This window comes from Ranitomeya variabilis, chromosome 5 (genome assembly GCF_051348905.1).
Source record: "Ranitomeya variabilis isolate aRanVar5 chromosome 5, aRanVar5.hap1, whole genome shotgun sequence".
NCBI lineage: Eukaryota > Metazoa > Chordata > Amphibia > Anura > Dendrobatidae > Ranitomeya > Ranitomeya variabilis.
Window position 1 is genome coordinate 240,239,440 of NC_135236.1, and position 27,535 is coordinate 240,266,974.

The 27,535-nt window shown below is 43.0% G+C and overlaps 1 protein-coding gene and 1 long non-coding RNA gene across 9 annotated transcripts in view; one reads left to right on the top strand and one right to left on the bottom strand.

Moving 5' to 3' along the window:
- SHF (Src homology 2 domain containing F) overlaps positions 1–27,535 on the bottom strand; it is a 378,212-nt gene that overhangs the window by 283,929 nt on the left and 66,748 nt on the right. The gene's annotated exons all lie outside the window — the stretch shown is intronic.
- Positions 1–27,535, top strand: part of LOC143775603 (uncharacterized) — a 40,975-nt gene that overhangs the window by 9,896 nt on the left and 3,544 nt on the right. The window contains exon 2 of the long non-coding RNA XR_013215674.1: positions 26,100–26,305. This is a non-coding gene — a long non-coding RNA (uncharacterized LOC143775603). The remainder of the gene's footprint in view (positions 1–26,099; positions 26,306–27,535) is intronic.

A 27,535-nucleotide genomic window follows, 5' to 3' on the forward strand; every position in this document is an offset into this window, starting at 1 on the left:
AAGAAACAGGATTAAGAATCTCCAATATTCTATAAGGGCCGATGAACCGAGGTTTAAACTTAGGAGAAGAGACCCTCATAGGGACAAAACGAGAAGACAACCACACTAAATCTCCAACACAAAGCCGAGAACCAACACGACGATGACGGTTGGCAAAACGCTGAGTCTTCTCCTGGGACAACTTCAAATTGTCCATAACCTGCCCCCAAATGTGATGCAATCTCTCTACCACCGCATCCACTCCAGGACAATCCGAGGATTCCACCTGACCGGAGGAAAATCGAGGGTGAAACCCCGAATTACAGAAAAACGGGGACACCAAGGTGGAAGAACTGGCCCGATTATTGAGGGCGAACTCTGCCAATGGCAAAAAAGCAACCCAATCATCCTGGTCAGCAGAGACAAAACACCTCAGATATGTCTCAAGGGTCTGATTAGTCCGCTCGGTCTGGCCATTAGTCTGAGGGTGAAAAGCAGACGAAAAAGACAAATCTATGCCCATCCTAGCACAGAATGCCCGCCAAAATCTAGACACAAATTGGGTACCTCTGTCAGAAACAATACTCTCAGGAATACCGTGCAATCGGACAACATTCTGAAAAAACAGAGGAACCAACTCAGAAGAAGAAGGCAACTTGGGCAGAGGAACCAAATGGACCATTTTAGAGAAACGGTCACAGACCACCCAGATGACAGACATCTTCTGGGAAACAGGCAGATCTGAAATAAAATCCATCGAGATGTGTGTCCAAGGCCTCTTAGGAATAGGCAAGGGCAACAGCAGTCCGCTAGCCCGAGAACTACAAGACTTGGCCCGAGCACAAACGTCACATGACTGCACAAAGACTCGCACATCTCGTGACAGAGAAGGCCACCAGAAGGATCTTGCCACCAAATCCCTGGTACCAAAAATTCCGGGATGACCTGCCAATGCAGAAGAATGTACCTCAGAGATGACTCTGCTGGTCCAATCATCCGGAACAAACAGTCTATCAGGCGGACAACGATCCGGTCTATCCGCCTGAAACTCTTGCAAGGACCGCCGCAGATCAGGAGAAACGGCCGACAAAATTACTCCCTCCCTAAGGATACCTGTGGGTTCAGAATTACCAGGAGAGTCCGGGTCAAAACTCCTAGAAAGGGCATCTGCCTTAACATTCTTAGAACCCGGTAGGTATGACACCACAAAATTAAAGCGAGAAAAAAATAAAGACCAGCGCGCCTGTCTAGGATTCAGGCGTCTGGCAGTCTCAAGATAAATCAAATTTTTGTGGTCAGTCAATACCACCACCTGATGTCTAGCCCCCTCGAGCCAATGGCGCCACTCCTCAAACGCCCACTTCATGGCCAAAAGCTCCCGATTCCCAACATCATAATTCCGCTCTGCGGGCGAAAATTTGCGAGAAAAGAAGGCACAAGGCCTAATGACGGAGCAGTCGGAACCTTTCTGCGACAACACTGCCCCAGCTCCGATCTCCGAAGCGTCAACCTCAACCTGAAAAGGCAGATTCACATCAGGCTGACGCAACACAGGGGCAGAGGCAAAACGGCGCTTAAGCTCCTGAAAGGCCTCTACAGCATGAGGGGACCAATTAGCAACATCAGCGCCTTGTCTGGTCAAATCAGTCAGTGGTTTAACGACATCCGAAAAACCAGCAATAAATCGGCGGTAAAAGTTGGCAAAGCCCAAAAATCTCTGAAGACCCTTAAGAGAGGAGGGCTGAGTCCAGTCACAAATAGCTTGCACCTTGACGGGATCCATCTCAATGGAAGAGGGAGAAAAAATATACCCCAAAAAGGAAATTTTCTGGACCCCAAAAACGCACTTAGACCCCTTCACACATAAAGAATTAGACCGCAGAACCTGAAAGACTCTCCTGACCTGCTGGACATGAGAGTCCCAGTCATCAGAAAAAATCAGAATATCATCCAGATATATTATCATAAATTTATCCAGAAAATCGCGGAAAATATCATGCATAAAAGACTGGAAAACTGAAGGGGCATTAGAAAGACCAAAAGGCATGACCAAATACTCAAAGTGGCCCTCGGGCGTATTAAATGCGGTCTTCCACTCATCCCCCTGCCTGATCCGCACCAAATTATACGCCCCACGAAGATCAATTTTAGAGAACCACTTAGCACCCTCTATACGAGCAAACAAATCAGTAAGCAATGGCAATGGGTATTGATACTTAACAGTGATCTTATTCAGAAGCCGATAATCAATACATGGTCTCAAAGAGCCGTTTTTTTTTGAGACAAAGAAAAACCCAGCTCCCAAGGGAGAAGAAGATGGACGAATATGTCCCTTTTCCAAAGACTCCTTTATATATTCCCGCATAGCAGCATGTTCCGGCACAGACAAATTAAACAAACGACCCTTTGGATATTTACAACCCGGTATCAAATCTATGGCACAATCGCACTCACGGTGCGGAGGTAACGACCCAAGCTTGGGTTCGTCAAAGACGTCTTGATAATCAGAGAGGAACTCAGGGACTTCAGAGGGAATGGACGACGAAATAGAAACCAAAGGTACGTCCCCATGAATACCCTTACATCCCCAGCTCAACACAGACATTGCTCTCCAGTCCAAGACTGGGTTGTGAGACTGCAACCATGGCAATCCCAGTACCAAATCGTCATGTAAATTATACAGCACCAGGAAACGAATAATCTCCTGGTGATCCGGATTGATACGCATGGTTACTTGTGTCCAGTATTGTGGTTTATTATTAGCCAATGGGGTGGAGTCAATCCCCTTCAGAGGAATAAGAGTCTCCAAAGGCTCTAAATCAAAACCACAACGATTGGCAAAGGACCAATCCATAAGACTCAGAGCGGCGCCAGAGTCAACATAGGCGTCCGTGGCAATGGATGACAAAGAGCAAATCAGGGTTACAGACAAAATAAACTTAGACTGAATGGTGCCAATGGAAACAGACTTATCAAGCTTCTTTGTACGCCTAGAGCATGCTGATATAACATGAGTAGAATCCCCACAATAGAAACACAATCCATTCTTCCGTCTAAAATTCTGTCGCTCGCTCCTGGACAGAATTCTATCACACTGCATACTTTCTGGCGTCTTTTCCATAGACACCGCCAGATGGTGCACCGGTTTGCGCTCCCGCAGACGCCTATCAATCTGAATAGCCATTGTCATGGACTCATTCAGACCTGCAGGCAAAGGGAACCCCACCATAACATCCTTAACGGCATCAGAGAGACCTTCTCTGAAAGTTGCCGCCAAGGCGCACTCATTCCACTGAGTAAGCACAGACCATTTACGGAATTTTTGGCAGAAAACTTCAGCTTCGTCTTGCCCCTGAGACAGTGCCATCAAAGTTTTTTCTGCCTGAAGTTCCAAATGAGGTTCCTCATAAAGCAAGCCCAAGGCCAGAAAAAACGCATCCACATCGCGTAACGCAGGATCCCTTGCTGGCAATGAGAAGGCCCAATCTTGAGGGTCACCCCTGAGCAAGGAAATCACAATCCTAACCTGCTGAGCAGGGTCTCCAGCTGAACGAGACTTCAGGGACAAATAAAGCTTACAATTATTTCGGAAATTCTGGAAGCTTGCTCTATTCCCTGTGAAGAACTCCGGCAAAGGAATTCTCGGCTCAGATACCGGAGCATGTACCACAAAATCTTGTAAATTTTGTACTTTCGTGATGAGATTATTCAAACCCGCAGTTACACTCTGGAGATCCATTATTGTCAGGTGCACACAGAGCATACAGAGATTAGGAGGAGAGAGAGAGAAAAGACTGCAGCAAGGCAGACTGGAGGAAAAAAAAAAAAAAAAAAATTTCAGCAGACTTCTTATAGCTCTCCTTTCTCAACCTGGGTCTTTAACACTTTATGGGCCGGTCAAACTGTCATGATCTCTGCAGGCAGAGATCATAGCAAGCCTATAGAGGGACAAGCTCTCGGAAGATGGAACTATACTGACCATGAACTAAGCCTGCCGCGCAACTAGAAATAGCCAGGTAGCATTTCCTATTTATCGCTAGATGCCCAGCTCTGGCCTAAGACCTAAATAGCTAGCAGAGGGAAATATAAGACCTGGCTCACCTCTAGAGAAATATTCCAAAGAAGACAGTAGCCCCCCACATATAATGACGGTGAGTTCAGATGAAACAACAAACGCAGCAGGAAAATAGTCTTAGCAAATTTGAGGTCCGCTTACTAGATAGCAGAAGACAGATAGTATACTTTCATGGTCAGCAGAAAAACACTAACAAAACACCATCCAGAGATTACCTTAAACTCTGGCATTAACTCATAACGCCAGAGTAGCAATCCCTGATCAACGAGAGCTTTCCAGACACAGTAACAAAACTTCAGCTGTGAACTGGAACAAATAGGCAAAACAAAACATGGACAAAAGTCCAACTTATCTAGTAGTAGTCTAGAAGCAGGAACAAGCACTGAGAGGCATCAGATAACATTGTTGACCGGCAAGAAACCACCAGAGAAATGAGCTTAAATAGCGACACCCACTACTGATGGAATCAGGTGAAACAGGAAAGAGGATGACAAGTCCAATTCCACAAGCGGCCACCGGGGGAGCCCAGAATCCAAATTCACAACAGGCTTACAAGCCACAGTGTCTTGCACCCACTGTGAAATTTGGTGGAGGATCAGTGATGATCTGGGGATGCTTCAGCAAGGCTGGAATTGGGCAGGTTAATCTTTGCAAAGGACATATGAATCAAGCCACATACAAGGTTATCCTGGAAAAAAGGTTAATTCCTTCTGCTCAGGAAAAGTTCCCCAACTCTGAGGACTGTTTTTTCCAGCAGGACAATGCACCATGCCACACAGCTAAGTCAATCAAGGTGTGGATAAAGGACCACCACATCAAATCCCTGTCATGGCCATCCCAATCTCCAGACCTGAAGCCCATTAAACACCTCTGGAATGTAATCGAGAGGAAGATGGAGAGTCACAAGCCATCAAACAAAGAACTGCTTACATTTTTGTACCAGGAGTGGCATAAGGTCACCCAAAAGCAGAGTGAAAGACTGATGGAAAGCATACCAAGACGCATGAAAGCTGTGATTAAAAATCATGGTTATTCCACAAAATATTGATTTGTTAACTAAAGATTTCTGAAAAGTGTAATAAAACGTGATAAAAGAGACTAATGTAAATAAAAATAGTATCACTGAAACAGTCAACTTGTCCCGCAAGAATCATGCTCTCATACAGCTACATCAGCCAAAAATTAAAAAAAAGTTATAGCTCTCAGAATTAAGCAATACAATTTTTTTTTAAAAAATTAAAAATCGGTTACACTGCATAAAAGTACCAAAACATGAAAAAAAAAATATATAAAATGGGGTATCACTGTAATCGTACTGACCCAAAAGAATAAAGTTTCCTTATCAACGTAACCACATGAGGACGGAACTTAAAAAAAAAAAGCCAAAACACAATTCCTACATTGGTTTGTTTTTTCTGCCTCAAAAAATCCAAATACCAATAAAAACATCAACTTGTCACGCATAAAACAAGCCATCACATGACTCAGCAGAAATGTCAGCTTTCAAACAAGCGTCTTTTAGTGTGTGACAGCAGTCAAAGAAAAACCCAATATAAATCTGATATCGCTGTAATCGCACACCAACCCGAAGAAAAGTCTTCTAATCACTTATAACGCATGAGGAACGGCATAAAAATTAAATAAAAACAATTCTTTACCTGTTGTTGACTTTCATTCTGCCTCCAAAAGATTGAAGTAAGGCTGGTGTCCCACTTGCAACTGCAATGTGAGAAACTCACGTGGAGTGTATGTCTGCATGTATTTCTAAGCAGATGAATTCTCTGGTCCGAACCGCCGGCGGCAGTGCTGGATATCGAGGCGCGAGTTTCTTGAATTGCAGTTGCAAGTGGGACATCGGCCTAAGACTCGGCTCACATTTATCCTGCACTATACACTGAGCGCTTGCACTAGGGTTTCCATGTAAATTTAGATGGAACCCCAGGCGCACAATTCCCTATAATGAGGCAGATTGAGGCACCGTGGACACCTTCTGTCCTGTGATCCGGCAGCATCCGTCTTTTTATTAGAAGTGCATAAAAGTGCCGTCTGCCACAGTTTTGTGCACCTTTTGAAAAAAAAAGGACACCACTAAACAGAGGCCAGATGGAGTCCAGAGTAATTCTGCTGTCTTATTACAGTGGGTTTCATCTGAATTACGTCACTCAAAGGTTTAAAGTGAATACCTGATATACGTGCTCAGTATAGAGCACAAGATAAATGTGTTCCAAATTGTTATGTAAAATGTTCCCCATAAAAGCTTTAACTCCATCCACAAAAAAGCAAGTCCCCACTCAAGTCCGTCATCTGTTAACGGAAATATAGCGGGTTTCCACATTACTGTTAGCACAAAGGGTCTGGAAAAAGCAAAACGGCCCAAAAGAAATTCAGCAAATTCGGTGCTCCCAAATCCAAATGCCCTCTCCCTTCTGAGCCCCATGGATCTAAATCACATTTAGTGCCCACATGTTTGACATTTCTGTAGCGATGAGATCCCGCCTAATTTACAGGTGCACGAGTTGGACACAATATAAAGACACTACAACGTACTGGTCACTAGAAAGGCAGTTTGCAATTTTGACTCAGCGACACCCACTGCTGCTTGTTTCTGGAAAACTCCCATGGAGTCAAAATCGTCACAACATGTGTAGATAAATTCCCAAAGAGGTATAATTTCCAAAATGGAGTAACTTGAGGGGAGATTCTGCTATTCTAGCACTTAGAGGCTCTGTATACAAAGTCTGCAAGGTATTATAGAAAATTCTGCACTCAAGGATGCCTCCTGTATATAAGTACTGGATAGCCATACGGCGAGACTTGAAGTGCCATTTGCCAACATTGCTCCGTCTCTCCTTTGAACTGTACCTCAAAAGTAGTTTTCAACCATATATGGGGTATTGATGTACTCAGGAGAAATTGCATGACACATTTTGGGGTCCAATTTCTTCTGCTCTCCTTGTGAAACTAAAAATTGGGGCTAAAAACATGTTTTGGGGTTAAAATGTGATTTTTTTTTTTATTTTTACTACTCTACATTATAAACTTCTGTGCGGCAGCTGGGGGTTCAAGGTACAGTTGTGCTCAAATATTTTACAAACCCCAGCATAATTTTTGCTTTCATGGCCTTTTTCAGAGAATATGAATGATAACACCAAATCTTTTTCTCCATTCATGGTTAGTGGTTGGGCAGAGTCATTTATTGTCAAACTACTGTGTTTTCTCTTTTTAAATCATAATGACAACGCAAAACATCCAAAATTCCCACATCAGGGGCTCTAGAAAACAAGACATGACACAGGCAGACCATTCTATCAAAGTCTGCGTTCTAAAACATCAATCCTTTTCCTGCCGTGAGCCTAAACAGTATTTTAGCAGTAGGGTATCTGCGCACTCCGGAGAAATTGCACAACAAATTGTATGGTGCAATTTATCCTGTTACCTTTGTGGAAATGCAAAATTTGGGGCAAAAAGACCTCGTGGGGAAAATGATTTTTTATTCCTTTACGGCTCAATGTTATAAACTTTTGTGAGGCACCTGGGGGTTCAAGGTGCTCACCACATATCTAGATAAGTTCCCTGAGGGGTCTAGTTTCTAAAATGGTGTCACTTGCAGGGGGTTTCCACTGTTTAAGAACACCAGGGACTCTCCAAGTGCACCATGACGTCGGCTGATTAATCCAGCAAATTTTGCATTCAAAGTCAAATGGCGCTCTTTCTTTTCTGAGCTCTGCCATGCACCCAAACAGTGTTTTTCCCCCACATATGGTGAATCGGTATGCTCAGGAGAAATTGTCTGACAAATGTTGTGATACATTTTATCCTATTATCCTTGCAATACTAAAATATGTCACTTCAAATGTGATGCAGTCCATAAAAAAAAAAAAAAATGGTTTTGCAAACTTTGTTGGAAAAAGAAGAACTACTGGTCAACTTTTAACCCTTATAACTTCCTAAGAAAATAAATTGTGCTGATGTAAAGTTGACATATGGAAAACGTTATTTATTAACGATTTTGTGTGTTATATCTCTCGGATTTAAGGGCATGAAAATTAAAAGTTTGAAAATTGAAAAATTTTCATAATTTCAAATTTCCAATTTTTTTTTTCACAAATAAACCTAAGTCATATCGAAGAAATTTTACCACTATCATGACGTACAGTATGTCATAAAAAAGTCTCATAATCAGTATGATCTGTTGAAGCGTTCTAGAGTTATTACCACAAAGTGACTGAAGGGTGAAGGGGTTAAGTTGGACCTGACGATTCGAGACATACCGAGTATCATTGTGCTGCTCACATAACAATACTTGTCCTCCTCTCCTCCACAAATACAGCGTAAATAAGCACAAACGGCCAAGGGAGAATGAATTGTAGTAGGATTCACTCAAACACATTCAGCTACAATCTAACTGGCTTTTCTTGCCTTTTGTCATTTAGTAAAATGGTTTGATGCAGCTGTGAGCAGTGATAGCATACAGTCCTAATTGATCACTGAGGCATAGAGCAATAGAATGAAGGTCGGTGACACCAGCCACTGTCATTCTTCAATGAGTTCAGAGAAGCAGAAAAAATAATAATAATATTAAACAGATTCAACACTTAGCAATCACACAACGGTAATTAACTTTAAATGTCAAGCTTCTCCACCAAAATCATTTTTCAAGGACTCACATGACAAACAGCTAATAAAATGGAAGAATCAGACATGGATGTAAAGGTTGGATGGAAACTCAAAATAGCTCAAATTTAGATGCGGAAATTTGTTCCCAAGTTTAAAGCATGAAAATAAAAGAGGGGGAAATAAAATGGAGCATTTTTACACTAAAGCGGCTAATGTCAAATTCATATTCAGAATACTACTAGAAAAAATAAATGTCAATTCTTTCAGCATTTTTGCTGAATTGAGTGATTCCATAAATTTTTCCCCTACGGTTGGTTAACAAAAGTAACCATTACTGACGGCCACATCTTTTGTTCATGATTTCTTTCAGTGTTTCTTAAAGTCAGAAAGTTGCCATTTGAAATGACTTTAGTTTTGTGCCATGTCTGTGATCTGCTTTTTTTCTACAAAATCAAGCAACTAAATTAACATTCTCCAAGGCTGGTGATTCCATAATTTTTGCCAGGGGTTGTACATGGAATAAAATATATATATATATATATATATATATATATATATATATATATATATATATATATATATATATATATATATATATATATATATATAAAACACCATCCACAAATGACTATGTACATACAATAGAGATATCCCAATTTATTTTCCTTGTAGACTGTCTCATGATTTAGCTCCTGCACTAAGCTGTAGGTGTACCTACTTGAGATGGAAATAGTTTGTTCTTGCGCTGCAGAACTGCCAGACAGCGACAAAGAACATTAATTTGTAAAAAGGTAAGAAACAAAAGAACTGTCACTTCTCCAGCAGACATGTCAGCTTCCAAAGTCTTAAAACTGGTGGCACTAAAATGACATTTTAATAAAGGTCTAGGATTTTGCTGAAGTCTATTAAACCTCTAAATGCTAAAAAAAAAAAAAAAAAAATCAGCGAGACTTCCTGAAATGTCAACAAGTTGACAGGTTTGTCCTAGGGAGATGAGGAACATAAAACCTGATTTAATTGCAGTCCGTTATCTTCTTAAAGGAGACTCCTTTTTAAATGAAAATGACTGATACCAAAATTAACCCCAACAGGCACTATGGAGGACAGCCAGCAGAGCAATCAGCAGATCCAGAAGGTTTTCTTTATATCAAATACTTCATATAACGGACAATATCCATTTCCTAATCTGGAATCAGTGTATTAAATTGCCTTTAGCTTCACACTAAACATTAGTATTGAAGCCAAGATGAGAGGACCTAAAATATATTTACCTTTCTGGAAGAGATGATTGAATCTTTTGAAATTCGAAAAAGCCAGAATTGGCAAATTTTTCAAAGAATTTGATCGGTGGCGAATAAATTTGAGATGAATTGCAAGAAAAGACATGTATAATACTCTGAGGTCTTTTAAGACTGTCCTGCACATTTTTATCAGAAACATATCCTTAGCAATATCTAAGAGACCAAATATGGCTATGGGTAAATGCCGGATGGTAACAGTTCTTCACACAATTTGTATAATATATAACTAGTTTGTTTTAACTTTTTATTCACATTTCTATTGTGAAGCTGTGATATCCTCTCACTAAACGGATTCACTTCAAAATGGTTTGGGAGCTGAATTCCCTGTCTTGGCTTTTATAGAGGCTATTGCAGCTGTAAGTTATTATTGGGAAGTCTGCCTGGAGTTGCTGAAGGTCATTCTAAGTCTTCTCTGGCTGATGCAATGCTCTCCATTGTGTAAAAGTATAGTTGTGTAAAAGTAACTTGCATTTTTTTGGTGATGTTTGCACATCGAGTCTCAATTTATTATTATTATTATTATAATTTGTTCAAATTTGTCAGATCCAGACAATTTTATAAAATTCAAGTGAAATCGACTCTCATCTCTAGTTTCTTTTAAAGAGGCACAAAGATTTTAAAAATAAAAGACATGCCATGCACATTTGCCAATGAATAGTGATCATTTTTTTTATACGCACACTTTTCAGAGGGAAAAAAGTATACATTTTAAACAGCTGACAGTATAAACCATATTCAAAAACCCTTGTAATAGAAAAAAATAAATAAAAATGGATCATAGCTAGTAGAGTAAGGAGAACAGGGTAATCAACAAAGCATACAGATAAACAAGTTTGCATCAAAAACAGAGCTTCAATATCAAAATACCATCCAAATCCTAACTAAAACATGATGTGTACAAGTTGGGAAATGCCAATGTATCATGGTTTCAAAGATTTAAATCAAACATCATTTAGGAAGCAAAGGTGAACCTACAGTACATGAACTGTCGGATGGGCCACATCTAACTAGAACTCAAAGTCTATGTTAAAATCTAATCTCATTATAAAAGTACGAACCAAGCCAAATTAAATGAAAGCATTACACCAAATATATCCCTATTGGGACAATAGTAGACAAATAAAATGTTCTTGGTTCATTTTGATCAAGTCTCTAAACTTTTTAGAGTCAGTCCCAAAATATTAAGTTCTACCCTAGCCATAGGATATGAAATATGATACCTTACTGATTGCTGCGTGTCTGACTACTAGGACTTGCTGCAATCCCAAGATAGAGGCTCAGGAACCCAAGAACCAGGCATGCCGGACTCCTCATGAGGTGCACAACTTTTTATTTATTTTTTTTTGCAACATTGCCACTAAACAGTGTGGTTTGTGATCGATTATGGAAATTACTATACTAGATTTGAGTCTATAAATAAACAATTTGTTACCTAAACCACTAACAGACCTCTCAACTCAACCAGGTTTAACAGGGGGTTGACATGTTTTAGTCCCCCTCAACCAATTGCCTCGTGAGATACAGCTATCACTTTGTTTCTGGGGTGTGGACATAGGATTCACAATTAAATATATATTATTTTGGATAAAAAGTCAGTGCAGTGAGGTACTTTGAGGGTATGTGAACACGTCCGGAATGCATGCAGAATTTTCCTGAGATAAACCTGAGGTTTTCCGCAGGAATTCTGCATGTGTTTTTTTCACGTTTCTTGCGCATTTTTTGCCCGGATTTGGCACGGTTTTTTTGCGTTTTTTCCGGACACTCCAAAACAATGGGAAATCCGCAAAAATAATGAACATGATGCTTCTTTTCCCGCAATGCGTTTTTTTTTGCGGAAAAAAATGCATCATGTGCACAAAAAATGCGGAATGCATTCTAAATGATAGGATGCATATCTATGTGTTTTTAAAGCGTTTTTATCGCGCAAAAAACGCAAAAATTCCTGAACATGTGCACATACCCTAATGGCCACAGAACTTTTCAATTTGCTGAAAAGGGAGAGCGGTAGAGAGCGACAGATGCCGCACTACAAATGGACAACCCAGGTGAAGACCCACTGCAGCGATTCCGGTCCATCCAAGATGGAACCTTTCTGCCATAGAACTGGTTTTAGACAGGTCATTGGGTAGATGGCACCACAGACATGAAGAGTTTAGGTGTTCTCTTTCAGTAGCCAAAGCCTATGGTGCACGTGGAGTGTGGGTACAAGACTTTGGCAAGATGCTTCAGGGCTCCAACTTTTAATTAAACCATAGTGGGGGTTTATTATTATTAGCCCTCAACTGCAGGATATATTCATTTGGTATGATAACTGTGCTTATATCACACAAATATACGTGACTGAGGCCAGCCGGTTTGTCTTTAGTTAGCTGAAGCAAACAGAACATTCTGTCTTTTATAGCTCCACCATAGAAGTAGAACTTGGCAAGATGTACTGAACTGACCATAGGGTGACCCATTTTTTTTTTAAGATATGCCTCTTTTTCACCTTGTGTCAAACTTTAATAGAAGAGATGGGTAAAGACACATGACTACTACCAGAGTGTGATTACTGTTGTGATTTTGCTTTTTGCTCCCTCTAGTGGTCATTAGTGATTTGACTCTGGAGCGTCTGTCTTTTCCTATATCCTCACCTGGGCCGTTAGTTCAGGGGCGTTGCTATATTAGCTCCCTGGACCTTCAGTTCAATGCCTGGCATCGTTGAAATCAGAGCTAATCTGTTGTGCTCTTGTCCTCTGATCCTGGTTCCTGTTTTTCAAGCTAAGTCTGCTTCTTTGCTTTTTGCTTTTGTTTTGTTTGGTATTTTTGTCCAGCTTGTTCCTATCTGTATCCTGACCTTTGCTGGAAGCTCTAGGGGGCTGGTGTTCTCCCCCCGGACCGTTAGACGGTTCGGGGGTTCTTGAATCTCCAGCGTGGATTTTTATAGGGTTTTTGTTGACCAGATGTTGTGAATTTGCTTTTTGCTCCCTCTAGTGGTTACTAGTTTTTTGACTCTGGTTTTTCTGTCATTCCTTTTATCCGCACCTGGGTCGTTAGTTAGGGGTGTTGCTATATAAGCTCCCTGGACCTTCAGTTCAATGCCTGGCAACGTAGTTATCAGAGCTAGTCTGCTGTGCTCTTGTCTACTGATCCTGGTTCCAGTTATATCAGCTAAGTCTGCCTTTTGCTTTTTGCTATTTGTTTTGGTTTTGTATTTTTGTCCAGCTTGTTCCAAATCTATATCCTGACCTTTGCTGGAAGCTCTAGGGGACTGGTGTTCTCCCCCCGGACCGTTAGACGGTTCGGGGGTTCTTGAATTTCCAGTGTGGATTTTGATAGGGTTTTTGTTGACCATATAAGTTACCTTTCTTTATTCTGCTATCAGTAAGCGGGCCTCTCTGTGCTAAACCTGGTTCATTTCTGTGTTTGTCATTTCCTCTTACCTCACCGTCATTATTTGTGGGGGGCTTCTTTCCAGCTTTGGGGTCCCCTTCTCTGGAGGCAAGAAAGGTCTTTGTTTTCCTCTACTAGGGGTAGCTAGATTCTCCGGCTGGCGCGTGTCATCTAGAATCTACGTAGGAATGATCCCCGGCTACTTCTAGTGTTGGCGTTAGGAGTAGATATATGGTCAACCCAGTTACCACTGCCCTATGAGCTGGATTTTTGTATTCTGCAGACTTCCACGTTCCTCTGAGACCCTCGCCATTGGGGTCATAACAGTTTGCCAGGCCAGTATTAAATGTTTAATGCATTGCAGAAGAGGGATTATAAGAAAGAAGATTCTGAGTTTTTTTTTTCTTCTTCCCCTTTACCTCAGAGTGGCTATGCTTGCTGCAGACATGAATGTCCAGACCTTGATTACAAGTGTGGACCAGCTGGCTACTCGTGTGCAGGGCATACAAGACTATGTTATCAGAAATCCTAGGTCAGAACCTAAAATACCGATTCCTGAACTGTTTTCCGGAGACAGGTTTAAGTTTAGGAATTTCGTGAATAATTGTAAATTGTTTTTGTCCCTGAGACCCTGTTCATCTGGAGATTCTGCTCAGCAAGTAAAAATGGTTATTTCGTTCTTACGGGGCGACCCTCAGGATTGGGCTTTTTCGCTGGCGCCAGGAGATCCGGCATTGGCTGATCTTGATGCGTTTTTTCTGGCGCTCGGTTTACTTTATGAGGAACCCAATCTTGAGATTCAGGCAGAAAAGGCCTTGCTGGCTATGTCTCAGGGGCAGGACGAGGCTGAAGTGTATTGCCAAAAATTTCGGAAATGGTCCGTGCTGACACATTGGAACGAGTGTGCACTGGCCGCTAATTTTAGAAATGGCCTTTCTGAAGCCATTAAGAATGTTATGGTGGGTTTTCCCATTCCCACAGGTCTGAATGATACTATGGCACTGGCTATTCAAATTGACCGGCGGTTGCGGGAGCGCAAAACCGCAAATTCCCTCATGGTGTTGTCTGAACAGACACCTAATTCGGTGCAATGTGATAGAAAAACCGCAAATTCCCTCATGGTGTTGTCTGAACAGACACCTGATTTAATGCAATGTGATAGAATCCTGACTAGAAATGAGCGGAAAATTCATAGACGCCGGAATGGCTTGTGCTACTACTGTGGTGATTCTACACATGTTATCTCAGCATGCTCTAAACGTATAGCTAAGGTTGTTAGTCCTGTCACCGTTGGTAATTTGCAACCTAAATTTATTCTGTCTGTAACTTTGATTTGCTCACTGTCATCTTATCCTGTCATGGCGTTTGTAGATTCAGGTGCTGCCCTGAGTCTCATGGATCTCTCATTTGCTAAGCGCTGTGGTTTTACTCTTGAACCATTAGAAAATCCTATACCTCTTAGGGGTATTGATGCTACACCATTGGCAGCAAATAAACCGCAGTATTGGACACAGGTTACCATGTGCATGACTCCTGAACACCGCGAGGTGATACGTTTCCTGGTTTTACATAAAATGCATGATTTGGTTGTTTTAGGGCTGCCATGGTTACAGACCCATAATCCAGTCCTGGACTGGAAGGCTATGTCAGTCTCAAGTTGGGGCTGTCGTGGTATTCATGGGGATTCCCTGCCTGTGTCTATTGCTTCTTCTACGCCTTCGGAAGTTCCGGAGTATTTGTCTGATTATCAGGATGTCTTCAGTGAGTCTGAGTCCAGTGCACTGCCTCCTCATAGGGACTGTGACTGTGCTATAGATTTGATCCCAGGCAGTAAATTTCCTAAGGGAAGACTGTTTAATCTGTCGGTACCTGAACATACCGCTATGCGTTCATATATCAAGGAGTCTCTGGAGAAAGGACATATTCGTCCGTCTTCTTCCCCTCTTGGTGCGGGATTCTTTTTTGTGGCAAAAAAGGACGGATCTTTGAGACCTTGTATTGATTATCGGCTTTTAAATAATATCACTGTCAAATTTCAGTATCCTTTACCGCTGTTGTCTGACTTGTTTGCCCGGATTAAGGGTGCCAAGTGGTTCACCAAGATAGACCTTCGTGGTGCGTACAACCTTGTGCGCATTAAGCAAGGTGATGAATGGAAAACCGCATTCAATACGCCCGAAGGTCATTTTGAGTACTTGGTGATGCCTTTTGGGCTCTCCAATGCGCCTTCAGTTTTTCAGTCCTTTATGCATGACATTTTCCGGAAGTATCTGGATAAATTTTTGATTGTTTATCTGGATGATATTTTGGTTTTTTCTGATAATTGGGATTCGCATGTGGAGCAGGTCAGGTTGGTCTTTAAAATTTTGCGTGAAAATTCTTTGTTTGTCAAGGGCTCAAAGTGTCTCTTTGGTGTACAGAAGGTTCCCTTTTTGGGGTTCATTTTTTCCCCTTCTGCTGTGGAGATGGACCCAGTCAAGGTCCGAGCTATTCTTGATTGGACTCAGCCCTCGTCAGTTAAGAGTCTTCAGAAGTTCTTGGGCTTCGCTAACTTCTACCGTCGTTTTATCGCTAATTTTTCTAGAATTGTGAAACCTTTGACGGATATGACCAAGAAGGGCTCCGATGTAGCTAACTGGGCTCCTGCTGCCGTGGAGGCTTTCCAGGAGTTGAAACGCCGGTTTACTTCGGCGCCTGTTTTGTGCCAGCCTGACGTCTCACTTCCCTTTCAGGTTGAGGTGGATGCTTCGGAGATTGGGGCAGGGGCCGTTTTGTCGCAGAGAGGCCCTGGTTGCTCTGTTATGAAACCTTGTGCCTTTTTCTCTAGGAAGTTTTCGCCTGCCGAGCGAAATTATGATGTGGGCAATCGGGAGTTGTTGGCCATGAAATGGGCATTTGAGGAGTGGCGTCATTGGCTCGAGGGTGCTAAGCATCGTGTGGTGGTCTTGACTGATCACAAAAATCTGATGTATCTCGAGTCTGCTAAACGCCTTAATCCGAGACAGGCCCGCTGGTCATTGTTTTTCTCCCGCTTTGATTTTGTTGTCTCGTATTTACCAGGTTCAAAGAATGTGAAGGCCGATGCTCTTTCTAGGAGCTTTGTGCCTGATGCTCCTGGAGTCGCTGATCCTGTTGGTATTCTTAAAGATGGAGTTATCTTGTCAGCTATTTCTCCGGATCTGCGACGTGTGTTGCAGAGATTTCAGGCTGATAGGCCTGAGTCTTGTCCACCTGACAGACTGTTTGTCCCGGATAAGTGGACCAGCAGAGTCATTTCCGAGGTTCATTCCTCGGTGTTGGCAGGTCACCCGGGAATTTTTGGCACCAGAGATCTGGTGGCCAGGTCCTTTTGGTGGCCTTCCTTGTCAAGGGATGTGCGGTCATTTGTGCAGTCCTGTGGGACTTGTGCTCGAGCTAAGCCTTGCTGTTCTCGTGCCAGCGGTTTGCTCTTGCCCTTGCCTGTCCCGAAGAGACCTTGGACACATATCTCCATGGATTTCATTTCTGATCTTCCGCTATCTCAGGGCATGTCCGTTATCTGGGTGATATGTGATCGCTTCTCCAAGATGGTCCATTTGGTTCCTTTGCCTAAGCTGCCTTCCTCTTCCGATCTGGTTCCTGTGTTTTTCCAGAACGTGGTTCGTTTGCACGGCATCCCTGAGAATATTGTGTCAGACAGAGGATCCCAGTTCGTTTCCAGGTTCTGGCGATCCTTTTGTAGTAGGATGGGCATTGATTTGTCGTTTTCGTCTGCTTTCCATCCTCAGACTAATGGTCAGACGGAGCGAACCAATCAGACCTTGGAGGCTTATTTGAGGTGTTTTGTCTCTGCTGATCAGGACGATTGGGTGACATTCTTGCCGTTGGCTGAGTTTGCCCTTAATAATCGGGCTAGTTCCGCCACCTTGGTTTCGCCTTTTTTCTGCAACTCTGGTTTCCATCCTCGCTTTTCTTCGGGTCATGTGGAGCCTTCTGACTGTCCTGGGGTGGATTCTGTGGTGGATAGGTTGCAGCAGATCTGGAATCATGTGGTGGACAACTTGAAGTTGTCACAGGAGAAGGCTCAGCGCTTTGCCAACCGCCGCCGCGGTGTGGGTCCCCGACTACGCGTTGGGGATTTGGTATGGCTTTCTTCTCGCTTTGTTCCTATGAAGGTCTCCTCTCCCAAATTTAAACCTCGTTTTATTGGGCCTTACAAGATATTGGAAATCCTTAATCCTGTATCTTTTCTTCTGGATCTTCCTGTGTCGTTTGCTATTCACAATGTATTTCATAGGTCCTTGTTGCGGCGGTACATTGTGCCTGTAGTTCCTTCTGCTGAGCCTCCTGCTCCGGTGTTGGTTGAGGGCGAGTTGGAGTACGTGGTGGAGAAGATCTTGGATTCTCGCCTCTCCAGGCGGAGGCTTCAGTACCTGGTCAAGTGGAAGGGCTATGGTCAGGAGGATAATTCCTGGGTGGTCGCCTCTGATGTTCATGCGGCCGATTTAGTTCGTGCCTTTCATGCCGCTCATCCTGATCGCCCTGGTGGTCGTGGTGAGGGTTCGGTGACCCCTCACTAAGGGGGGGGTACTGTTGTGAATTTGCTTTTTGCTCCCTCTAGTGGTTACTAGTTTTTTGACTCTGGTTTTTCTGTCATTCCTTTTATCCGCACCTGGGTCGTTAGTTAGGGGTGTTGCTATATAAGCTCCCTGGACCTTCAGTTCAATGCCTGGCAACGTAGTTATCAGAGCTAGTCTGCTGTGCTCTTGTCTACTGATCCTGGTTCCAGTTATATCAGCTAAGTCTGCCTTTTGCTTTTTGCTATTTGTTTTGGTTTTGTATTTTTGTCCAGCTTGTTCCAAATCTATATCCTGACCTTTGCTGGAAGCTCTAGGGGACTGGTGTTCTCCCCCCGGACCGTTAGACGGTTCGGGGGTTCTTGAATTTCCAGTGTGGATTTTGATAGGGTTTTTGTTGACCATATAAGTTACCTTTCTTTATTCTGCTATCAGTAAGCGGGCCTCTCTGTGCTAAACCTGGTTCATTTCTGTGTTTGTCATTTCCTCTTACCTCACCGTCATTATTTGTGGGGGGCTTCTTTCCAGCTTTGGGGTCCCCTTCTCTGGAGGCAAGAAAGGTCTTTGTTTTCCTCTACTAGGGGTAGCTAGATTCTCCGGCTGGCGCGTGTCATCTAGAATCTACGTAGGAATGATCCCCGGCTACTTCTAGTGTTGGCGTTAGGAGTAGATATATGGTCAACCCAGTTACCACTGCCCTATGAGCTGGATTTTTGTATTCTGCAGACTTCCACGTTCCTCTGAGACCCTCGCCATTGGGGTCATAACACCAGATAAGTTATCTTGCTATATTCTGCTATTAGTAAGCTGGCCTCTCTGTGCTGAACCTGGTTCATTTCTGTGTTTGTCATTTCCTCTTACCTCACCGTTATTATTTGTGGGGGGCTTGTATCTTGCTTTGGGGTCCCTTTCTCTGGAGGCAAGAGAGGTCTTTGTTTTCTTCTCCTAGGGGTAGTTAGATTCTCCGGCTGGCGCGAGTCATCTAGCGATCACCGTAGGCATGATCCCCGGCTACTTCTAGTGTTGGCGTTAGGAGTAGCTATTTGGTCAACCCAGTTACCACAGCCCTATGAGCTGGATTTTTGTATCTTGCAGACTTACACGTTCCTCTGAGACCCTGTCCACTGGGGTCATAACAGTATGCCAGGCCAGTATTAAATGTTTAATGCATTGCAGAAGTGGGATTATAAGAAAGAAAATTTTGAGGTTTTTTTTTCCCTCTCTCATTTTTTTTTTTCTTTTCCCCTTTACCTCAGAGTGGCTTAAGCTTGCTGCAGACATGAATGTCCAGACCTTGATTACAAGTGTGGACCAGCTTGCCGCTCGTGTGCAGGGTATACAAGATTATGTTACCAGAAATCCTAGGTCTGAACCCAAGATTCCGATTCCTGAACTGTTTTCAGGAGACCGATTTAAGTTTAGGAATTTCAGGAATAATTGTAAATTATTTTTGTCCCTGAAACCTTGTTCGTCTGGAGACTCTGCTCAACAAGTAAAAATTGTTATTTCATTCTTACGGGGTGACCCTCAGGATTGGGCTTTTTCGTTGGCGCCAGGAGATCCGGCATTGGCTGATATTGATGCGTTTTTTCTGGCGCTCGGTTTACTTTATGAGGAACCCAATCTTGAGATTCAGGCAGAGAAAGCCTTGCTGGCTATGTCTCAGGGCCAGGACGAGGCTGAGGTGTATTGCCAAAAATTTCGGAAATGGTCCGTGCTGACACATTGGAACGAGTGTGCACTGGCCGCTAATTTTAGAAATGGCCTTTCTGAGGCCATTAAGAATGTTATGGTGGGTTTTCCCATCCCCACAGGTCTGAATGATACCATGTCCCTGGCTATTCAAATTGACCGGCGGTTGCGGGAGCGCAAAACCGCAAATTCCCTCATGTTGTTGTCTGAACAGACACCTGATGTGATGCAATGTGATAGAAAAACCGCAAATTCCCTCATGGTGTTGTCTGAACGGACACCTGATTTGATGCAATGTGATAGAATCCTGACTAGAAATGAGAGGAAAATTCATAGACGCCGGAATGGCTTGTGCTACTACTGTGGTGATTCTACACATGTTATCTCAGCATGCTCTAAACGTATATCTAAGGTTGTTAGTCCTGTCACCGTCGGTAATTTGCATCCTAAGTTTATTCTGTCTGTAACTTTGATTTGCTCACTGTCATCTTATCCTGTTATGGCGTTTGTAGATTCAGGTGCTGCCCTGAGTCTTATGGATCTCATTTGCTAAGCGCTGTGGTTTTGTTCTTGAACCATTGGAAAATCCTATCCCTCTTAGGGGTATTGATGCTACGCCATTGGCAGAAAATAAGCCGCAGTATTGGACACAGGTTACCATGTGCATGACTCCTGAACACCGCGAGGTGATACGTTTTCTCGTTCTACATAAAATGCATGATTTGGTTGTTTTGGGGCTGCCATGGTTACAGACCCATAATCCAGTCCTTGACTGGAAGGCTATGTCAGTGTCTAGTTGGGGCTGTCGTGGTATTCATGAGGATTCCCTGCCTGTGTCTATTGCTTCTTCTACGCCTTCGGAAGTTCCGGAGTACTTGTCTGATTATCAGGATGTCTTTAGCGAGTCCAGGTCCAGTGCATTGCCTCCTCATAGGGAATGTGACTGTGCAATAGATTTGATTCCAGGCAGTAAATTTCCTAAGGGAAGACTGTTTAATCTGTCGATACCTGAACATACCGCTATGCGTTCATATATCAAGGAGTCTCTGGAGAAAGGACACATCCGTCCGTCTTCTTCCCCTCTTGGTGCGGGATTCTTTTTTGTGGCTACAAAGGACGGATCTTTGAGGCCTTGTATTGACTATCGGCTTTTAAATAAGATCACTGTCAAATTTCAGTATCCTTTGCCGCTGTTGTCTGACTTGTTTGCCCGGATTAAAGGTGCCAAGTGGTTTACCAAGATAGACCTTCGTGGTGCGTACAACCTTGTGCGCATTAAGCAAGGGGATGAATGGAAAACCGCATTCAATACGCCCGAAGGTCATTTTGAGTACTTGGTGATGCCTTTTGGGCTCTCTAATGCCCCTTCAGTTTTTCAGTCCTTTATGCATGACATTTTCCGGAACTATCTGGATAAATTTCTGATCGTTTATCTGGATGATATTCTGGTTTTTTCTGATAATTGGGACTCGCATGTGGAGCAGGTCAGGATGGTCTTTAAAATTTTGCGTGAAAATTCTTTGTTTGTCAAGGGCTCAAAGTGTCTTTTTGGTGTACAGAAGGTTCCCTTTTTGGGGTTCATTTTTTCCCCTTCTGCTGTGGAGATGGACCCAGTCAAGGTCCGAGCTATTCTTGATTGGACTCAGCCCTCGTCAGTTAAGAGTCTTCAGAAGTTCTTGGGTTTCGCTAACTTCTACCGTCGTTTTATCGCTAACTTTTCTAGCATTGTGAAACCTTTGACGGATATGACCAAGAAGGGCTCCGATGTGGTTAATTGGGCTCCTGCTGCCGTGGAGGCTTTCCAGGAGTTGAAACGTCGGTTTACTTCGGCGCCTGTTTTGTGCCAGCCTGATGTATCGCTTCCCTTTCAAGTTGAGGTGGATGCTTCAGAGATTGGAGCAGGGGCCGTTTTGTCGCAGAGAGGCCCTGGTTGCTCTGTTATGAGACCTTGCGCCTTTTTCTCTAGGAAGTTTTCGCCTGCGGAGCGAAATTATGATGTGGGCAATCGGGAGTTGTTGGCCATGAAATGGGCATTTGAGGAGTGGCGTCATTGGCTCGAGGGTGCTAAGCATCGTGTGGTGGTCTTGACTGATCACAAAAATCTGATGTATCTCGAGTCTGCTAAACGCCTGAATCCTAGACAGGCCCGCTGGTCATTGTTTTTCTCCCGTTTTGACTTTGTTGTCTCGTATTTACCAGGTTCAAAGAATGTGAAGGCCGATGCTCTTTCCAGGAGCTTTGTGCCTGATGCTCCTGGAGTCGCTGAACCTGTTGGTATTCTTAAGGATGGTATTATCTTGTCAGCTATTTCTCCTGATCTGCGACGTGTGTTGCAGAGATTTCAGGCTGATAGGCCTGATTCTTGTCCACCTGACAGACTGTTTGTGCCTGATAAGTGGACCAGCAGAGTCATTTCCGAGGTTCATTCCTCGGTGTTGGCAGGTCACCCAGGAATTTTTGGCACCAGAGATCTGGTGGCCAGATCCTTTTGGTGGCCTTCCTTGTCTAGGGATGTGCGGTCATTTGTACAGTCCTGTGGGACTTGTGCTCGAGCTAAGCCTTGCTGTTCTCGTGCCAGCGGGTTGCTCTTGCCCTTGCCTGTCCCTAAGAGACCTTGGACACATATCTCCATGGATTTCATTTCTGATCTTCCGGTGTCTCAGGGCATGTCTGTTATCTGGGTGATATGTGATCGCTTCTCCAAGATGGTCCATTTGGTTCCTTTGCCTAAACTGCCTTCCTCTTCCGATCTGGTTCCTGTGTTTTTCCAGAACGTGGTTCGTTTGCACGGCATCCCTGAGAATATTGTGTCAGACAGAGGATCCCAGTTCGTTTCCAGATTCTGGCGATCCTTTTGTAGTAGGATGGGCATTGACTTGTCGTTTTCGTCTGCTTTCCATCCTCAGACTAATGGACAGACGGAGCGAACTAATCAGACTTTGGAGGCTCATTTGAGGTGTTGTGTCTCTGCTGATCAGGACGATTGGGTGACCTTCTTGCCGTTAGCTGAGTTTGCCCTTAATAATCGGGCTAGTTCCGCCACCTTGGTTTCGCCGTTTTTCTGCAACTCTGGTTTCCACCCTCGTTTTTCTTCGGGTCATGTGGAACCTTCTGACTGCCCTGGGGTGGATTCTGTGGTGGATAGGTTGCAGCGGATCTGGAATCTTGTGGTGGACAACTTGAAGTTGTCACAGGAGAGGGCTCAGCGCTTTGCCAACCGCCGCCGCGGTGTGGGTCCCCGACTACGTGTTGGGGATTTGGTGTGGCTTTCTTCCCGCTTTGTTCCTATGAAGGTTTCCTCTCCCAAATTTAAACCTCGTTTTATTGGTCCTTACAAGATATTGGAAATTCTTAATCCTGTATCCTTTCGCCTGGATCTACCTGTGTCGTTTGCTATCCACAACGTGTTTCATAGGTCCTTGTTGCGGCGGTACGTTGTGCCTGTGGTTCCTTCTGCTGAGCCTCCTGCTCCGGTGTTGGTTGAGGGCGAGTTGGAGTACGTGGTGGAGAAGATCTTGGATTCTCGTCTCTCCAGGCGGAGGCTTCAGTACCTGGTCAAGTGGAAGGGCTATGGTCAGGAAGATAATTCCTGGGTGGTCGCCTCTGATGTTCATGCGGCCGATTTAGTTTGTGCCTTTCATGCCGCTCATCCTGATCGCCCTGGTGGTCGTGGTGAGGGTTCGGTGACCCCTCACTAAGGGGGGGGTACTGTTGTGATTTTGCTTTTTGCTCCCTCTAGTGGTCATTAGTGATTTGACTCTGGAGCGTCTGTCTTTTCCTATATCCTCACCTGGGCCGTTAGTTCAGGGGCGTTGCTATATTAGCTCCCTGGACCTTCAGTTCAATGCCTGGCATTGTTGAAATCAGAGCTAATCTGTTGTGCTCTTGTCCTCTGATCCTGGTTCCTGTTTTTCAAGCTAAGTCTGCTTCTTTGCTTTTTGCTTTTGTTTTGTTTGGTATTTTTGCCCAGCTTGTTCCTATCTGTATCCTGACCTTTGCTGGAAGCTCTAGGGGGCTGGTGTTCTCCCCCCGGACCGTTAGACGGTTCGGGGGTTCTTGAATCTCCAGCGTGGATTTTTATAGGGTTTTTGTTGACCAGATAAGTTATCTTGCTATATTCTGCTATTAGTAAGCTGGCCTCTCTGTGCTGAACCTGGTTCATTTCTGTGTTTGTCATTTCCTCTTACCTCACCGTTATTATTTGTGGGGGGCTTGTATCTTGCTTTGGGGTCCCTTTCTCTGGAGGCAAGAGAGGTCTTTGTTTTCTTCTCCTAGGGGTAGTTAGATTCTCCGGCTGGCGCGAGTCATCTAGCGATCACCGTAGGCATGATCCCCGGCTACTTCTAGTGTTGGCGTTAGGAGTAGCTATTTGGTCAACCCAGTTACCACAGCCCTATGAGCTGGATTTTTGTATCTTGCAGACTTACACGTTCCTCTGAGACCCTGTCCACTGGGGTCATAACAGATTACCATTTTGCCTGTGAAGTGGTGGCAGAAGCGTGAATCGAGAGCAAGAACGGAAAATATGTAGTCTGGCCTTGGGATCCATGTACCCAGTCATAAAAGCCACTCACTTTTTTGCTGGTTCCATGCCGCTCCTATCACCCTCTGAAGAGTGATTTCAATGCCAGCCTAAGAAGTTAAGGCTCCAAAAGAGGCATTATTACACTAGAGGGTAAAGCATTGTAGACGTCTGGACCTGCTTACTAAGGATTGTACAACATCTCTAACCCCAATGTAGCTCTGGGATGGCTCTACACCGGACGAATCTCTAGCGGCCAATTTCACTCCCGCAGAACCTTTTGTTGTGCTAATTCTGCCATTTATTTCAGTATCCTTATACGAGAACAACTCTGCCGTACGACTTCTGTTCAGGGAACTTGGGAGCCCTTGTGGACGTCAATGTCTTTTAGGCATCCAATTATTTTATCCTGCGATGCTTAAGAAGTAAAAAAAAAAAAAAAAATGTGTGAATTTTCTTCTGGCTAAATTTGATGAAACTCTGAAGGACAAGTGGAAATGCAAAAAAATCCAAACATGAACAGCTGTAAAAGTTTGCAAAGGGCACATACAGTACTGTAAGTGGGCAGGATAGGAAAGTTAGGGTGATTATAAAATTAAGACTAAATATGAGCTCTGCCTAAGGGCTCACTCACACGAGCATATTACATGGATGAGTGATATCTGATGTTATTTGCATATAATTAATTTTACCAATCAGGAAACAGTGGGCGTATATATACCGCCACTAAATGTTAAGTACAAAAGACAGTTTAAAATCAATAGATTTACATGTTAAAAACATATTGACATAATGACTCAAATAGATATACGATATCAGCAAAGAATTAATATTGTGTGATTAAATCATGTCTAGCATTTAACCCATGTTGGGGTACAAGTATCTAAGATAAACATCCAATAGGATTCTCTATTCTGTAATTTCCTTTTATAATTTCCACCACTATGTGGTCTATAGACTTTTTCTATGCCATAAAATCTGAAGACGTTCTTACTTCCCTTATGTTCTCCGACAAAATGCTTTGATGCTGCTGAGGCACTTGCAGCTAAAAGGTTTGTGGCATCAGATAAGTGCCATCTTTTACGGGTTTTTAGCAGGCAAGTTGTACATGCCATATATTGTACTTTGCATTTTATACATTCAATAACATATACAACGTAAGAGGTGTTACAGTGAATGAAATCTCGTATTGGATGAGGTTTTTTTTTCCCATTGACTAAGGAATAAACTTGGGGATAAGATGGACACCAAAGTGGGTGCTGTATGCACATTTCATGCAAACACAGCTCTGCTAACCCCATACAAACACACACAAACTCTTCCCCTCTAAATATTTTTTCAATTCAGAAAATTAGAAATAAAAAAACACGTAAAATAAAAGTAGAAGTATAAAACTGCAAAAAAAAGGAAAAAAAAAAGAAAAAGAAAGATGGTTGTGGAACCAAGAAAAAAAAAATGTTTCTAATGGAACTAGCAAATGATTTCACTAAACTACCATATGACATCTGGATAGAAATAAAGCCTAAGTAGTGGAGGAACAAGATGTTCAGTGCACATATTAGCACATAAACAAACCGAGAAGAAAATACAGACCAACAGCCGTAAACCAGCAGCAAATTATTCCGGAGCGTACGCTGTGCGACGCTGTGTGATCAATAAAAGGAATCAGTCAGCTGTCAGATGGTTGTGGAAATGCAGGGAGGTGGATTTCTTTAATCCACTAATTGACAATTTTTTTTCTCAACCTTTAAAGCCAGTTACAATATAGTATTAAGGAAAATATGAAAAATCCTTTGTAAAAAGATAAAATTATAAAATTTAAATATACCTACAGTGCAGAAACATTCAACCCCTTGGGAATTGGCATACAGGAATTTCACCTTCACAAAGTCCATGTTGCTATTCAATAAATGACATTACAAACTGTTTTATTGGTAAAAAAAAAAAATGAGAAAAATCAAAAGATATTTTGTACTCTTTTGCAGAATGTTAAGTCTGACAGAGGCCATCAGGTCAAAAAGGCAATCTCCGACAGACCTCATGTGCACCACTATGTCCAGCAGGTCCGAGAGGAACCCTGGATTTCACTCTTTAAGCCCTATACTGAGATCGGGACTTCCAACAAGGCCCTCTGGGATGGCTTCACAAAGTAGCTACTGGCTGGAGAGTCGACACATGGTCAGTTTTTCATGTACGTGAAAGAATGGACGAGTTTTATCACTGATTTCAGTCAGTGTCAGCAGAGTTTTCAGAGTTTGGTCCAAGTTTTATCAGTGTTCCTCATACGTGCGAAAATAAAGGTTTATCTTTTCCTATCTAACAATCTGAGAGTCAAACCTCACTTGGATGGCATCCAAGTGCTGTCTGATTATTTCACGAACCCATAGATTGCATTGCAAATTTTGCTCAGATATTCGGATCAATAATCAGAACGTCTCTACGATTTTGCGTGGACCACTCGTATGCAAAGAACAGACTGAGACTGTGACTGAGCCCCAAGGCAAGGATAGCCAGACAAGCTGGGTCAACAGCAGAACCATCAACAGAAACAGAAAGCAATACCGTAGTCAGAGGAATAGCTGGGGTCAGATACCAGGAGGCAAGTCAGAGCAAAATAAGACAAGCGGAGGTTAGATCGGGAGGTCAGGGTGGAGACAGGGTCACGGAAAGGGATGTAATCATGGTCATGAGCCAAGAACAGGGAGAGCACAATAGATGGATGGCACCAGAGTACAGGGGGTAAACCAAGCACAATCGGCATCGCTTGCCATTATGCTGGAAGTTTAATGGGAGCCGCTCTTGTTCATAACAGAATTTATCTGCAGGCAGGATTTTCTAGAGTAGGAGGTGATGATCAGAGTTAGATTTCAGCAAACCTTGTATTTTATTCATTGCACTCCTTGGCTGTGTACGCATACAAGTCCAGTGAGTGGTACTATTCCGTTATTGATAGCTATTTCTGACAGTCTATCTAGTAGGACAGGCTATCCTGTAAAGAAGAGCAAAATGTAATAATAATAATAATAATAATAATAATAATAATATTTATTATTATTATTATTAAAGTATTAAAAACCACCAGTACCCATGTATTATTCAAAATGAATACATACTGTATCAATAAAGTAAAAAAAAAGCAAAACCAGACACTACCAGGTACCTGTAATGCCTATTCAAATACACCGTACCGCGGACGTTGGCATGCCAAGATACGAGATGTATCTAAACCATGGCTCTCCCTAGCTTACCCTGTTATTAATAAACACCTATAGCAGTAGTAATCAGAGCATCAAACAGATCTAATCATTACCGGTATTTATAATGAACCACTATTTTGCCTTAAACCCCATTGCTAAAGAAATTGGGCAAAGAAATAGGATAATAAATCAAAGGCTGATGCTGCGGGCTTTGACCTTGCCAA